At 37.6% G+C, this 15,663-nt stretch overlaps 1 protein-coding gene across 15 annotated transcripts in view; it reads right to left on the bottom strand.

The window, feature by feature from the left end:
• NAALADL2 (N-acetylated alpha-linked acidic dipeptidase like 2) overlaps nucleotides 1-15,663 on the bottom strand; it is a 1,372,789-nt gene that overhangs the window by 1,092,701 nt on the left and 264,425 nt on the right. The window lies entirely within an intron of this gene.

Genomic DNA, 15,663 nt, shown 5'->3' with positions numbered 1-15,663 from the left:
ACCAATGACTTTCTTCACAGAATTGGAAAAAACTACTTTAAAGTTCACATGGAACCAAAAAAGAGCCCACATCACCAAGTCAATCCTAAGCCAAAAGAACAAAGCTGGAGGCATCATGCTACCTGACTTCAACCTATACTACAAAGCTACAGTAACCAAAACAGCATTGTACTGGTACCAAAACAGAGATAAAGACCAATGGAACAGAACAGAGCCCTCAGAAATAATGCCACATATCTACAACTACCTGATCTTTGACAAACCTGACAAAAATAAGGAGTGGGGAAAGGATTCCCTATTTAATAAATGGTGCTGGGAAAACTGGCTAGCCATATATAGAAAGCTGAAACTGGATCCCTTCTTTACACCTTATACGAAAGTTAATTCAAGATGGATTAAAGACTTAAATGTTAGACCTAAAACCATAAAAACCCTAGAAGAAAACATAGGCAATACCATTCAGGACATAGGCATGGGCAAGGACTTCATGTCTAAAACACCAAAAGCAATGGCAACAAAAGCTAAAATTGACAAATGGGATCTAATTAAATTAAAGAGCTTCTGCACAGCAAAAGAAACTACCATCAGAGCGAACAGGCAAACTACAGAATGGGAGAAAATTTTTGCAATCTACTCATCTGACAAAGGGCTAATATCCAGAATCTACAATGAACTCAAACAAATTTACAAGAAAAAAACAAACAACCCCATCAACAAGTGGGTGAACGATATGAACAGACACTTCTCAAAAGAAGACATTTATGCAGCCAACAGACACATGAAAAAATGCTCATCATCACTGGCCATCAGATAAATGCTCATCAAAACCACAATGAGATATCATCTCACACCAGTTAGAATGGCAATCATTAAAAAGTCAGGAAACAACAGGTGCTGGAGAGGATGTGGAGAAAGAGGAACACTTTTACACTGTTGGTGGGACTATAAACTAGTTCAATCATTGTGGAAGACAGTGTGGTGATTCCTCAGGGATCTAGAACTAGAAATACCATTTGACCCACCAATCCCATTACTGGGTATATACCCAAAGGATTATAAATCATGTTGCTATAAAGACACATGCACACGTATGTTTATTGTGGCACTATTCACAATAGCAAAGACTTGGAACCAACCCAAATGTCCAACAAAGATAGACTGGATTAAGAAAATGTGGCACATATGGAATACTATGCAGCCATAAAAAATGATGAGTTCATGTCCTTTGTAGGGACATGGATGAAGCTGGGAACCATCATTCTCAGCAAACTATCACAAGGACAGAAAACCAAACACTGCATGTTCTTGCTCATAGGTGGGAAATGAAAAATGAGAACACATGGACACAGGAAGGGGAACATCACACACCGGGGCCTGTTGTGGGGTGGGGGGAGTGGGGAGGGATAGCATTAGGAGATATACCTAATGTTAAATGATGATTTAATGGGTGCAGCACACCAACATGACACATGTATACATACGTAACTAACCTGCACATTGTGCACACGTACCCTAAAACTTAAAGTATAATTAAAAATACATAAATAAATAAAAAGAAACAAATACACCAAAATATTAAAGATAAAAAAATTTTAATTGTTCTAAAATCAAAGGGATATCTTCTTCTTTTACATGAAATATTGCTGGGTTAAGAGGAGAAGTGAGGCCGAGTGCGGTAGCTCACGCCTGTAATCCCAGCACTTTGGGAGGCTGAGGCGGGTGGATCATGAAGTCAGGAGATCGAGACCATCCTGGCTACAATGGTGAAACCCCACCTCTACTAAATGAACAAAAATTAGCCGGGCCTGGTGGCAGGCGCCTGAAGTCCCAGTTACTTGGGAGGCTGAGGCAGGAGAATGGCGTGAACCCAGGAGGTGGGGCTTGCAGTGAGCCGAGATCACGCCACTGCACTCCAGCCTGGGTGACAGAGCAAGACTCTGTCTCAAAAAGAAAAAAAAAAAAGAGGAGAAGTGAGACTGTTAATAGGGAACATATGAGTAGACCTTTCTTGAAATTATTATCATAGCATTAGGATACATTAAGAAGAGAAGCCAGACATACCCTTATTTATCCCATTAGAAATTATTAAATAATCTATCAAGATACCATTCAGACAAACCTAGGTTCTCAAACTAGTTTTAAGATTATATTGAGAATCAATAACTCATCCAGTCTAGCTAATAATGAGTTTATGTTTGGGGACAAGGGTGAGAAAGAAGTCAATCAGATCTGCAAAAGAAATTTATATGTTAGGCCAGGGCGCAGTGGCCCACTCCTGTAATCCCAGCACTTTGGGAGGCCGAGGTGGGCAGATCATAAGGTCAGGAGTTCGAGACAAGCCTGTGAAACCCCGTCTCTACTAAAAACACAAAAATTAGCCAGGTGTGGTGGCATGCGCCTGTAGTCCCAGCTACTTGGGAGGCTGAGGCAAGAGAATCGCTTGAACCCAGGATGCAGAGGTTGCAGTGAGCTGAGATCCCACCACTGCACTTCAGCTTGGGCAACAGAGAGAGATTTTCTCAAAAACAAACAAACAAAAATTCGTATGTTTAGCTTGAAATGTTCCATGCACTATAATAAAATACAGAGATACAGAAACCTCATGCAGAATATTAGCCTGAGAATCCAATGCTTGTGATTTACCAACAAACAAACAAACACATAGTCTGCACAGAATATCTAGTAAACTAAATGGTCTATAATTTGGGGAGAATAAAGGTTGCCATTGAAGACTAGAAAGGACTAAAGTCTGATTTTAATCTGAAATGAACACACTTTGGAAGTTTACCCTTAATGAGTAAAGAAATTAGAAAAGGCTAGAGCCAAGTATTTGAAATAAAATCCTTGTACTTTCCTGGAAATAGAAAATCTAGGCATTCTACTTACTTAACTCTATGTGGAAGTGTAGGTGGGAAGCATAATTCTCCCGTTATTATGGAGTTAGTAAATACAAACAGGCTCCGCTCATAAGAACTGCTTTTATCTGCATGGAGGTGGGTGGAGGGATGGAAAATTTTGTATAAAATTTGATACGAGCTCACTCAAGTGGCCTTTTCAAAATGTGGCTTCCAATGTTGCCTCTTTAATCCAGTGCCAGGTTTCTAACATGTTTGACCAGTCTGAATCATCAAGGTGACTTGGGGAATATGTGCTGAATAAAGGAAAAGGCTATTTCTTTACTTCTGGAAGTGTAGTATATGGATTTGAAACCAGAGCTCCCACAGCCAGTTTTCCCCCAAGAGGAAAACATGGGGACATAGGCATGAGAATTTCAGAGAAAAGGAGCCAGAACTCTTATAAATTGCATTGAAAAATCATCCTATCACTATAATTTTCTTTGATGCGGCTGTGTTGGATTTCCATTACTGCTTAACAAATTACCACAAACAGTGGCTTCAAACAATACCCATTTATAAGCTCACAGTTCTGTAGATCAAAAATTCAGCATAAACATCATACTCAGTAAATAGCAAGGCTGAAATCAAGGCTCTCACTAGGCTGAGGAATTCTCTGTAAACTCTAGGAAAAAAATGCATTTCATCAACAAGAAGTTCATTCTTGTTGCTGGCAGGATTCAGCTCCTTGTGGTTGTAGGAAAGAGGTCCCTATTTCCTTGCTGGCTATCAGATAGGAATTTCTCTCAGCTCACAGACACTGCCTGCATTCTTTGCCAGATGGCCCCTCCATATTCAAGAGGGCAGTTTTGCCTGAAATCTTTCTTGTGACTCATCACTAACTTCCTTGTCTGCAACCAGGCAGAGAAAAAACTTTTAAAAGGCTCATATGAGGGTCAGAGGCGGTGGCTCATGCCTGTAATCCCAGCACTTCGTGTGTCCGGAATCCGGTGGGTTCTTCGTCTCACTGACTTCAAGAATGAAGCTGCGGACCCTCATGGTGAGTGTTACAGCTCTTAAGGTGGCGTGCCTGGAGTTTGTTCCTTCTGATGTTCAGATGTGTTCGGAGTTTCCTCCTTCTGGTGGGTTCGTGGTCCCGCTGGCTCAGGAGTGAAGCTGCAGACCTTCGCGGTGAGTGTTACAGCTCTTAAGGCAGCGCGTCTGGAGTTGTTCGTTCCTCCTGGTGGGCTCGTGGTCTCGCTGGCTTCAGGAGTGAAGCTGCAGACCTTCGCGGTGAGTGTTACAGCTCATAAAAGCAGGGTGGACCCAAAGAGTGAGCAATAGCAAGATTTATTGCAAAGAGCGAAAGAACAAAGCTTCCACCGTGTGGAAGGGGACCCCAGCGGGTTGCCACTGCTGGCTCAGGCAGCCTGCTTTTATTCTCTTATCTGGCCCCACCCACGTCCTGCTGATTGGTAGAGCCGAGTGGTCTGTTTTGACAGGGTGCTGATTGGTGTGTTTACAATCCCTGAGCCAGACATAAAGGTTCTCCACGTCCCCATCAGATCAGTTAGATACAGAGTATGGACGCAAAGGTTCTCCAAGGCCCCACCAGAGCAGATAGATACAGAGTGTCGACTGGTGCATTCACAAACCCTAAGCTAGACACAGGGTGCTGATTAGTGTGTTTACAAACCTTGAGCTAGATATAGAGTGCCCATTGGTGTATTTACAATCCCTGAGCTAGACATAAAGGTTCTCCAAGGCCCCACCAGAGCAGCTAGATACAGAGGGTCAATTGGTGCACTCACAAACCCTGAGCTAGACACAGGGTGCTGATTGGTGTGTTTACAAACCTTGAGCTAGATACAGAGTGCCAATTGGTGTATTTACAATCCCTGAGCTAGACATAAAGGTTCTCCACCTCCCCACCAGACTCAGGAGGCCAGCTGGCTTCACCCAGTGGATCCCGCACCTGGGCTGCAGATGGAGCTGCCTGCCAGTCCCGCGCCATGCGCTCGCAGTCCTCAGCCCTTGGGTGGTCGATGGGACTGGGCCCCGTGGAGCAGGGGGCGGCGCTCGTCGGGGAGGCTCCGGCTGCACAGGAGCCCATGGAGGCAGGGAAGGCTCAGGCATGGCGTGCTGCAGTCCCGAGGCCTACCCTGCAGGAAGGCAGCTAAGGCCCAGCGAGAAATCGAGCGCAGTGCCGCTGGGCTGGCACTGCTGGGGGACCCAGTACACCCTCTGCAGCCGCTGGCACGGGTGCTAAGTCCCTCATTGCCTGGGGCCGGCAGAGCCGGCCAGCTGCTCCCAGTACGGGGCCCGCCAAGCCCATGCCCACCTAGAACTCCAGCTGGCCCACAAGCACCCCACGCAGCCCCGGTTCCCGCTGGCGCCTCTCCCTCCACACCTCCCTGCAAGCTGAGGGAGTGGGCTCCGGCCTTGGCCAGCCCAGAAAGGGGCTCCCACAGTGCAGCGGTGGGCTGAAGGGCTCCTCAAGTGCCGCCAAAGTGGGAACCCAGGCAGAGGAGGCGCTGAGAGCGAGGGAGGGCTGTGAGGACTGCCAACACGCTGTCACCTCTCATTTGGGAGGCCGAGGCGGGCGGACCACCTGAGGTCTGGAGTTCGAGACCAGCCTGGCCAACATGGAGAAATCCCGTCTCTACTAAAAATACAAAATTAGCCGGGTGTGGTGGTGCATGCCTGTAATCCCAGCTACTCCGGAGGCTGAGAGAGGAGAATGGCGTGAACCCGGGAGGCGGAGCTTGCAGTGAGCCGAGATCGCGCCACTGCACTCCAGCCTAGGCTCAGAGCAAGACTCCCATCTCAAAAAAAAAAAGAAAAGAAAAAAAAAAAAGAAGGCTCATATGACTAGTTGACTACTATCCAGATAGTCTCCCTATTTTTTAAGGTCAATTGATTTGATATCTTATTTATATCTGCAAAATCTTTTCACAGCAGTACCTAGATTCAAGTTTAACCAATTAACTAGGAGACAGTATACACCGAGAACTAAGAATCACAGAATATCTTCTTAGAATTCTGCCTACCATATAAGCCAATACATTCACTTCCATTTTTAAATCGGTGTGAATCACATTGTCTGCTATTTATAAACAAAAGCCTTAAAAATGATATACACCTTGAATGGAAGGACACACACATTGAAGTTAGTCACATTCAATTTGTGAGAACAATGATTCATTACAAAAAGGAACAAATTTCCACAATACGGCCATCCAACATCTGAGAAAGAATAGTAGCCAGTCCATCTTAACATTTCTGAATATTCACATTCTTTTTCCAAAACTGGCTACTGAAAAGTTCCAGGAGGTAAATATGGTTGCTAGTGTCTAGTAGTTTCTGCAAATAATATTAAAGCTTACCAGAATCAATAATATATCAAGATTTTTATCTATGGTATCTTATCTGTCTCCAGGCTATAAACATTTTTTTGATTCCTCTGATAAATTAGGTTTATGAAAGATGATTTGTAGAAATTAAAGCCTAGCCACTCTTCTATATGTTCTATATTATTTCCATAGATCAAGCCATATCACCTTAAGAATACAAATTTTGATAATATTAACTTTAGAAACCCAGAATCATCTTCTTGGAGTTGTTTTCCAGTGTTAGGCCTTCTTTAATTAAAGAAATTTGTCACTACAGAAAATTCATTACTATATCATTTGCCAGTTCCTATGTAAAGCTCTCTATGCGAAATTACTTTGAGAATTAAGAGCTAGCAGTGGATATATTTTTATATTATAACAATGAACATGATGAAAGACACAAAGTACCCTTTCTTACTTTGACTGCAAGGAAGTTCAGAGCCAAATTCAACTACCAACTATAATGAATATGTCTGACCTTGGGACAGCAAGTTTGTATTTTTCTTTTACCTTGTCTGTATTTCTATTCTACTAATATTCCTGGTTCTTCACACTGTGTCCAAAGTTATCTCAAATCTTGTGGCAAATGAGGCTATATTTAAATAAAGGAATAAATAACTATATACATCAAGCCCCATGTGATGTTGTACCTATATCATGAATGCCTCAATTTTGTTTGGGGAATATAAAATAATTTGAATCATGTTGGGTTGAGAAGTAAAGATTAAGGACTAGGTCTTCTCCACTATAATGAGAAAAATATTCCAAAAGATGTGATTCAAAGAATGTACTTTATTTAAAAAATAAAATCATTCCTAGGCAAAACCAAAACCCACTGGAATGAAAATGTAATCATGGAAAATTCCTTTCCTCTTCAATATTTCTAAGATGCCTCCTTTAAAGTTCAAATTTTAACTCCTTTAAATTCCTAGGTCTAAACACAAGAAAATTGCATAAAATGCCATTAATTCAAGGAAACCTGAAAAGGTCATTGAAAAAAGAATTCATATGTAAGGTAAGTCAAACCCTATTTCTCTTGACCAACATAGTTATATTTTGAAGGACAAATTTACAAACAAACATAAACTATCTTTATAGCATTTGACTCATAAAATTTATAAACTTGAGTTTCACCATTTACAAAATGTAATTTTATAATTACGAGTTCACAAACATAATGGTCCCTAAAGAATTACTGAAATTTCTCAGAAGATCAGCTTTAAAGATTTAAATTTATCGTAATCTACACAAAATGTTTATCTAAAAAATGGAATAAATGATGTATCACTCATTAATTCCTTAGTTCTCCAATGGATCAAGCATGCAAACTTCAAAGAAACAAACATATCGGCAAGTAATAAACTATGTATATAGCAATAACTTAAATAATATTCTGTTTGATTGAGCGGAGTTTACCAATGGAAAGTCTCATTACTTTGCTAAAATGAGCTAAATTCCCATTTTGTCTCTTCCATTTATCATACCCATAGCTTCCCACTGACAGATAAGGGGAGGTAGAGACGTAGGTAGAAAAGAGACAGGAAATAACATGAGTCAAACCATACAAACTAGTTATAATCACTGATTTATCTATATCTTTCCAAATGGCAATTGCTGGCAAATTGTCTATGGCTCCTTAGATTATGGATAATTTAAAATTATTAGAATGTTAAGCTAGAGGTTTTTTTTGTATTGATAGTAAAAGAAAGTGATGAAATGGAATGCAGCTAGCATCCCACTAAATATTAGTATGTTTATGGAACTATCCATGTTTATAAAACTATTTATGTCTATAAATACATACTTTTTCATATTCCCTTACCAGATACATGATTTGCAAATATTTTCCCTTGTTAAGTGAGCTTTTTTGTGTGTGCTTTGGACTTTCAATTTTGATGTCCTTTATTTTAAAATTTTTTTTATTATACTTTAAGTTCTAGGGTACATGCTATTCCTCCCCCTCTCCCCACCCCACAACAGGCCCCAGTGTGTGATGTTCCCCTTCCTGTGTCCATGTGTTCTCATTGTTCAATTCCCACCTATGAGCAAGAACATGCGGTGTTTGGTTTTCTGTCCTTGTGATAGTTTGCTGAGAATGATGGTTTCCAGCTTCATCCATGTCCCTACAAAGGACATGAACTCATCATTTTTTATGGCTGCATAGTATTCCATGGTGTATATGTGCCACATTTTCTTAATCCAGTCTATCTTTGTTGGACATTTGGGTTGGTTCCAAGTCTTTGCTATTGTGAATAGTGCCACAATAAACATACGTGTGCATGTTTCTTTATAGAAGCATGATTTATATTCCTTTGGGTATATACCCAGTAATGGGATTGGTGGGTCAAATGGTATTTCTAGTTCTAGATCCCTGAGGAATCGCCACACTGTCTTCCACAATGGTTGAACTAGTTTACAGTCCCACCAACAGTGTAAAAGTGTTCCTATTTCTCCACATCCTCTCCAGCACCTGTTGTTTCCTGACTTTTTAATGATTGCCATTCTAACTGGTATGAGATGATATCTCATTGTGGTTTTGATGAGCATTTATCTGATGGCCAGTGATGATGAGCATTTTTTCATGTGTCTGTTGGCTGCATAAATGTCTTCTTTTGAGAAGTGTCTGTTCATATCGTTCACCCACTTTTTGATGGGGTTGTTTTTTTCTTGTAAATTTGTTTGAGTTCTTGACAAACCTGACAAAAACAAGAAATGGTGCTGGGAAAACTGGCTCGCCATATGTAGAAAGCTGAAACTGGATCCCTTCCTTACACCTTATACAAAAATTAATTCAAGATGGATGAAAGACTTAAACGTTAGACCTAAAACCATAAAAACCCTAGAAGAAAACATAGGCAATACCATTCAGGACATAGGCATGGGCAAGGACTTCATGTCTACAACACCAAAAGCAATGGCAACAAAAGCCAAAATTGACAAATGGGATCTAATTAAACTAAAGAGCTTCTGCACAGCAAAAGAAACTACCATCAGAGTGAACAGGCAACCTACAGAATGGGAGAAAGTTTTTGCAATCTGACAAAGGGCTAATATCCAGAATCTAAGTGAGCTTTTTTACTTTCATGATACTGTTCTTTAGAGGACAAAATTTTAATTTTGATATTGTACAATATATCTATTCTTTCATTGTTTGTGCTTTTGGTATCAAATTTAGGAAACCACTATAGATCCCAAAATCATGAGGATTCCTACTGTTATGTTTTCCTTCAAATGTTTTACGGTTCTAGCTCTTAAATTTAGGCCTGTAATACATTTTGAGTTAATTTTTGTGTATGGTATGAGGTAGAGATCAAACTTCATTCTTCTGCACATGGATATTTAGTTGCCCCAGCACCATTTTTTGAAAAGGCTATTCTTTCCCTATTAAACATTATTTTCATTTCTGTCAAAAGACGATTGTGTATGTGAGGGTTTTATAACAAAATTTTTATTGTTGTTTTACATGTATTTACATTAACTAAGCTTTTACTAATACAAATTTTTTCAGATAGCAAGCACTTCCTTTGGCTAAATTTAACTCTGTATTGAATTTATTTGTTGCTCAAGTAGGGAGAAATTATAAAAGTGGAGATGGGGATTAAACAGAAGTTGGGAAGAGGAGTATTGTAATGAAAAGAACACCAAAGTAGGGATCATGAGACCTGAATTCTAGACTTTTTGCCAATACCTATATGCATCACCCTGGGAAATTACTTAAAACTGGATCACATATCCAACTCTCATCTTATCCAACACTGAAAATGTAATAGACCCAGAACTGGAATTTTTAAAGGAATATTTCTTTCATGGGGAATGTGCCCTGGAATATATTGGAACTGTGTAATAAGTTATATGCATAGACTTAGATATGTCACAGGACAAATTATGCTCTTCAGAAGATAACTATCACGGGTTCTTGAACAGCATCCATTTTATTATAATGAGAAAAAACTGGTTCTTACTAGGGGCTACTGTCTGTATGGTATTTGTACATTCTCCCCATGTCTGCGTGGATTTTTTCTAAGTACTATGATTTCTTCCCAAATCCCAAAGATATGCATGTTAGGTTAATTGGCATGTCTAAGTTGCCCCAGTATGAGTGAGTGGGGTGTGTGTGTGAGTGTGCCCTGTGACAGAATGGCATCCTGTCCAGATCTGGTTCCTGCCTAGGACCCTGAGCTGCTGGAATAAACAACAGCCACCCATGACCCTGAACTGTAATAATTGGGTAAATAATGATTTTGCTTGTTTTTATTAATCTTTCTTAAACGTACGTATAGCTCACATTTATTTTATTGTTTAATATTAGAAGTGCTTAGAGATTTTATTTAGAAGTTTGGTGATGTTTTTGTGACCAAAAATATGCTGCAGGAACTTAAATCTTGTTTATATCAATTAGTGTATGGTTAAATTGACTTCTTTATACATCATTTCCATTAAAGTCACAGTTTTTAAGAACCTATCAATTATGTTAAGAGAAGACTTACTGTTCTATGATATGAATTGGTCTGATATTATCCAATTAATCCATGGGGTATGAATTGATAATATTTTCCCATACCTTGGGAAGTTTTTTATCTATTTTCCATCACATGGTATGTATCTGCCTGTATATATGTTTCTAAACTTGTCTCATTTATCCTCCAGCATTAGTTATTTTGGTATTATGAACAAATTTATTGTATGAATTTATAATTAATAATTCAAAATTAAATTAAATTCAGTATTAATTTAAATATCAAATTAAAATATATTAATTTAAAATATTAAATATGTTGCTTGTAATAAGCTTTCTTTCTTCGCGTGAACATTTGTCATCAATTATAATAGAAACCCCTTGTCATACTGATCTACCATAGAATACTGTCTGATTATAATCTTTTTTAAAGTCTGTATTTGAAATTGCAGAAAACAGGAAGCTATAAGCAATTATTTCTTTCTGTAGTTTGTTCTTTCAAGGTCCTACTGTTGTAGTGAGTTGATAGCACTGGAACATTTTATCATATCACCAGAAAAAAAAGAGAGAGAGAGAGGGAAGTAACAGGACAAAATAACAACAACAAAAATCCCTATATATTAGTGAGTGAGTGACCTTCATCTTAACGCTTCCGTATCTCCTAGCCTATTCTGTTAGAATAAATATTGTTAGGATCACATAGCCCATGTCTTCTGACTTTCTGAACTGATAGATAAAGTAGATTCTCCTTTTCTCCAGCAAGTCTGTAAGGTAAAGCACTTAGCATTCAGTCCAGCATAGAGCATGCACAGAATGAAAAAATTTTCCTACCCTGAGAGGCCAGAGTTTGTACTTCCCTAGCATTTCAGAATGTTGTTTTAGCTATCACAGGGTGAAGCAAAAGAAAAAGTAAAATTCTAAGAGCAAGAGTGTAAAGATATCTGTAAGTTTAAAAATAAATATTTTAGTGGGAAACTCGGTCCCCTGTCTTGGTTTCTATGCTGAGCACTGTACCTTAACGAGGTTAGGAAATCTACATGATAATCTGGTGTAGCTAAAAATCCCACTAAGCTATTAAAAAATGTTTAGATCATGCATTTACAGGTGATGATGATTTCTGAGAAGATTAAGATCCTCTGATTATATACTTCACTAATAAGTCTTTCAGAGGCATCTATGATCTGAAATAAGATGACGACCCACTTATTATCATGTCTGTGGTCAGGATAACACTATGTATCCTGAACTCTCATGATTCCCAGGAAACTAGTCAGCCCAAATGGCGCAGCATTTTCTTGCTCTTCAAAAACTTAAATATTGCTGCTCCTCACCTCACTAATCATATCTCTTCATATTATTCATGTATTAAAAAAATATTATCACTCTGGATAACATAGTGAGACCCCATCTCTACAAAAACAAAGCCAGGCATGGTAGCATGTGCCTGTCATCCTAGTTACTCAGGAGGCTGAGGTGGAAGGATCACTTGAGCCCAGCAGGCCGAAGCTACAATGAGCCAAGATCACACCACTGCACTCCACCTTGGGCAACAAAGTGAGACCCTGTCTCTAAAAATAATTAAATTACATTAAATTAAAAGATTAAAAGCCTTAAAAAATCTTATCAATTCCCCAAATCCAAAAGTCCCAGTGCCTCCAGGAAATCCTCTGTATTGATAGGGACTTATTTTTAATACTTTCTATTTTAAACTTACTTTCTGCTAAATATTTTTCAACTCTTTGTTTTCTTTCCCAACAGCAGTGTGAACTCTGAATGCTGAGGCAGAATCTTATGTAGCACAGCATCATCTCTTAATCTTTTCCCTTATAGGAAGCATCCACATAAATCAATCATAAACTACAAAATACTAGGCCAAGGGAATACATTATAATCACAGTTATGCACTGCATAACGATGTTTTGATAAACGATGGACTACATATACAAGAGTGGTCTCATAAGATCATAACACCATATTTTACTGTACATTTTCCATTGTTAGATACACAAATAATTACCATTGTGTTACAATTGTCTACTGTATTGAGTATAGTAACATGCTTACAGGCTGACAGCCTAGGAGCAAGAGCCTATATCATACCTAGCTGTGTAGGAGGCAATACCATCTAAGTTTGTGTAAGTATACTCTATGATGTTCGCATAATAACAAAATTGCCTTATGACATATTTCTTAGAATGTATCCCAATCATTAAGTGATGTGTGACCATATATTAGATTTTAATGAACATTTTTTGTACCTCCTGATTGAGAGCAGGTACAGAGTCTCACTCTTCAATGTATCCCCAGTGCTTGAAACTTTGTAATTGCCCATTTATGTCATGTTAATGGATGGATAGGTTAATAAATAAATTATGCTAAGAGAGAATGAGAAAAAGTAAAAATAAAAAAGATTATTCTTTAATTGTAATATCTGATACTAAGCCACCATTGCCTATTGATTAAAACAACATAAAAGAAATTATTTGAACAAATGTTTAACCATAGAAGATATATGGATAACAAATAAGCACATTAAAAAGATCAACATCATTAGTGAATAAAGAAATAAAAATTAAATAACAATGAGATATCACTACATACTTAGTAGATTGACAAGAATTAAAAAGTCAGCCTATACCAAGTGTCGTTGGGGTTATAGAGGAAGTGGAACTCTCATACACTGCTGATGGGAATGAAAATGGTACCACTACCTTGGAAAACAGTTTGGCAGTTTCTTAAAAAGTAATAATCCAGCCATTCTATTCCTATGTGTTTATTTAAGAGACATAAACATACATGTCTATACAAAGACTTGTACACAAATGTTAAAAGCATATTTTTTGTAATTGCAAAAATCTGAAAACAATCCAAATGTCCAACACATGAATGAATAAACAAATGGTGATATACCCTTCCAATGGAACACTACTCAACAATAAAAAAGGAACAATCTCTTGAACTTGCTACAACATGGATGGATGCTGGGCAAAAGAAGTCAGACTAAAGAGTACATACTGAGTGATTCCATTCATATAAAATTCTTATCTATAGTCACAGAACCAATCAATAGTAAAAGTTAGCAGATCAGTAGTAACCTGGGATTAGAAAGGTGAGTGAGAAAATGGATTAAAACAAGTCATGAAGAAATTTTTGCGAGTAATGAATATCTTATTACATTGTAATGATGAATTCACAAATGTACACATCAAAACTTCTCAAATTGCACAATTTAAATATGTGTAGTTTATTGTATATCAGTTTTACCTAAATAAAACTATTCAAAAAGATAGGCTAATAAATTCTTGAAATAATTTATCTGTATATATTATTTGGTGAAAATGATCTATAAAGAGATATCATTTCAGATTTTTAATTAGCTCGTAACACCCCTTCCCTTCTCTGGCATCTGCTCAACAATTTTCGTTGCTAGGTGTTAGGTTCATATGAGATATAATTTGATATAATAATTACAAGATATTTATAAATACATTTTAAACAATTTTATACTATTTTGAAATATAATTATAAAATTATTAAATATTACTTATGATTATGAATTATAATATAATATATATTACATGAATAATGTAAATATATAAAGAATCACTCATATTCTTGAAACTCTCTAAGGTCCCTTCCCTGCACTTAAAATATAATCCAAATTCTTTACTAAGGTTTTGAAATCTCCCTTCATGACTGTTTCTTTAATGTCTTAACACTCTTAACAGTGGATCACAATGCTGCAGTCAGATTGGCATTCTTTTGTTCCTCCTCCAATGCTAAGCTCCATTATCCAACAGGACCATTGCACTTGCTGAGCCTTTGTTAGAATCCCTCTCTCTGAGGTCAGCATCTCAATTTCTACCTCCTCAGGGAAGCCATCACTTATAATACAATCCAAATAGTCAGTTATACTCCTTCTAAGTCACTCTGTATCATATAAATCCGTTTTATTTCCTTCATTGCCCTTATTTCTAAATGTGTCCATTTATTTATTTGTTTGCTTACTCTATATTATCTGACTTCCATCACTGGAATGTAACTACAGTGTGGCCATGAACTTTGTGTTGTTAACCTTTTTAACCACCAAGCTTAGAACATGCCTGAAACACAGAAAGCATTCAATACATTTTTTGTTTTCCTAAAATAAATGAAAAGTCAAGTACTACAGTATATTTTGTGTGGTAAGCAAGCCTGGTTGCTAATAGGTAGGTTGTTTTCTCATGGCTGTCCCATGGAGAGCATTATACTGATTTTAAATGGTTACCTTTGGAAGAATAGTTCCATGATAATTTTTGCCATTAAAATAGATTGACTCTAAGATTACAATGAGTAGATATCAACATATTTCACATGAAATACAAAATTAGGTAAATTGAATTTTAGCCCATGTATTTTCAAAGCAGTACTATTTTTAAAACTTGAATTATTTACTAATTTATTTCCATAGTCTTACAGTTCTACGCTAAAACACACACACACACACACACACACACACACACACAAACTGTGGCAAAAAATCTATAAACTATGCAACTTCCACTTTCAGCCATTTGGTAGATTAAATAACCCTGAGGCACTTCCTCAGTAGAACTAGATCTTGCAGCAAATATATATATATATATATATATATATATATATATATATATATTTTTCAGAGCAATGCTTTCCTAATAATTAAGAGAAATCTTCAAATAGCCAAATAAACCAACAAGTAAGTAAACAAACACAGTAACTAGTCTGGAAAGACAAGAAGGAGAATTGAACCTGACACTTCCAGCAATGGCTATGCAAGAGAAAAAATTAAATCTGATCTTCCCAGAAACTACCTGGGACCCTAAAGGGGGAATAAGTTTCCCTAAGATCAGTAATTCCCCAAAAGTCTAAGCAGAAAAAAATATACAATCTTCTCCAAAAAAAAAAAAAGCATCTTAAAATGAGGGCCTTAAATTTTCCACAGATTAAAATTAACCACATATGA

The sequence above is a fragment of the Pongo pygmaeus genome, chromosome 2, assembly GCF_028885625.2.
Source record: "Pongo pygmaeus isolate AG05252 chromosome 2, NHGRI_mPonPyg2-v2.0_pri, whole genome shotgun sequence".
In the NCBI taxonomy this organism is placed as follows: domain Eukaryota; kingdom Metazoa; phylum Chordata; class Mammalia; order Primates; family Hominidae; genus Pongo; species Pongo pygmaeus.
This window is presented reverse-complemented; position numbering and strand designations above follow the sequence as displayed.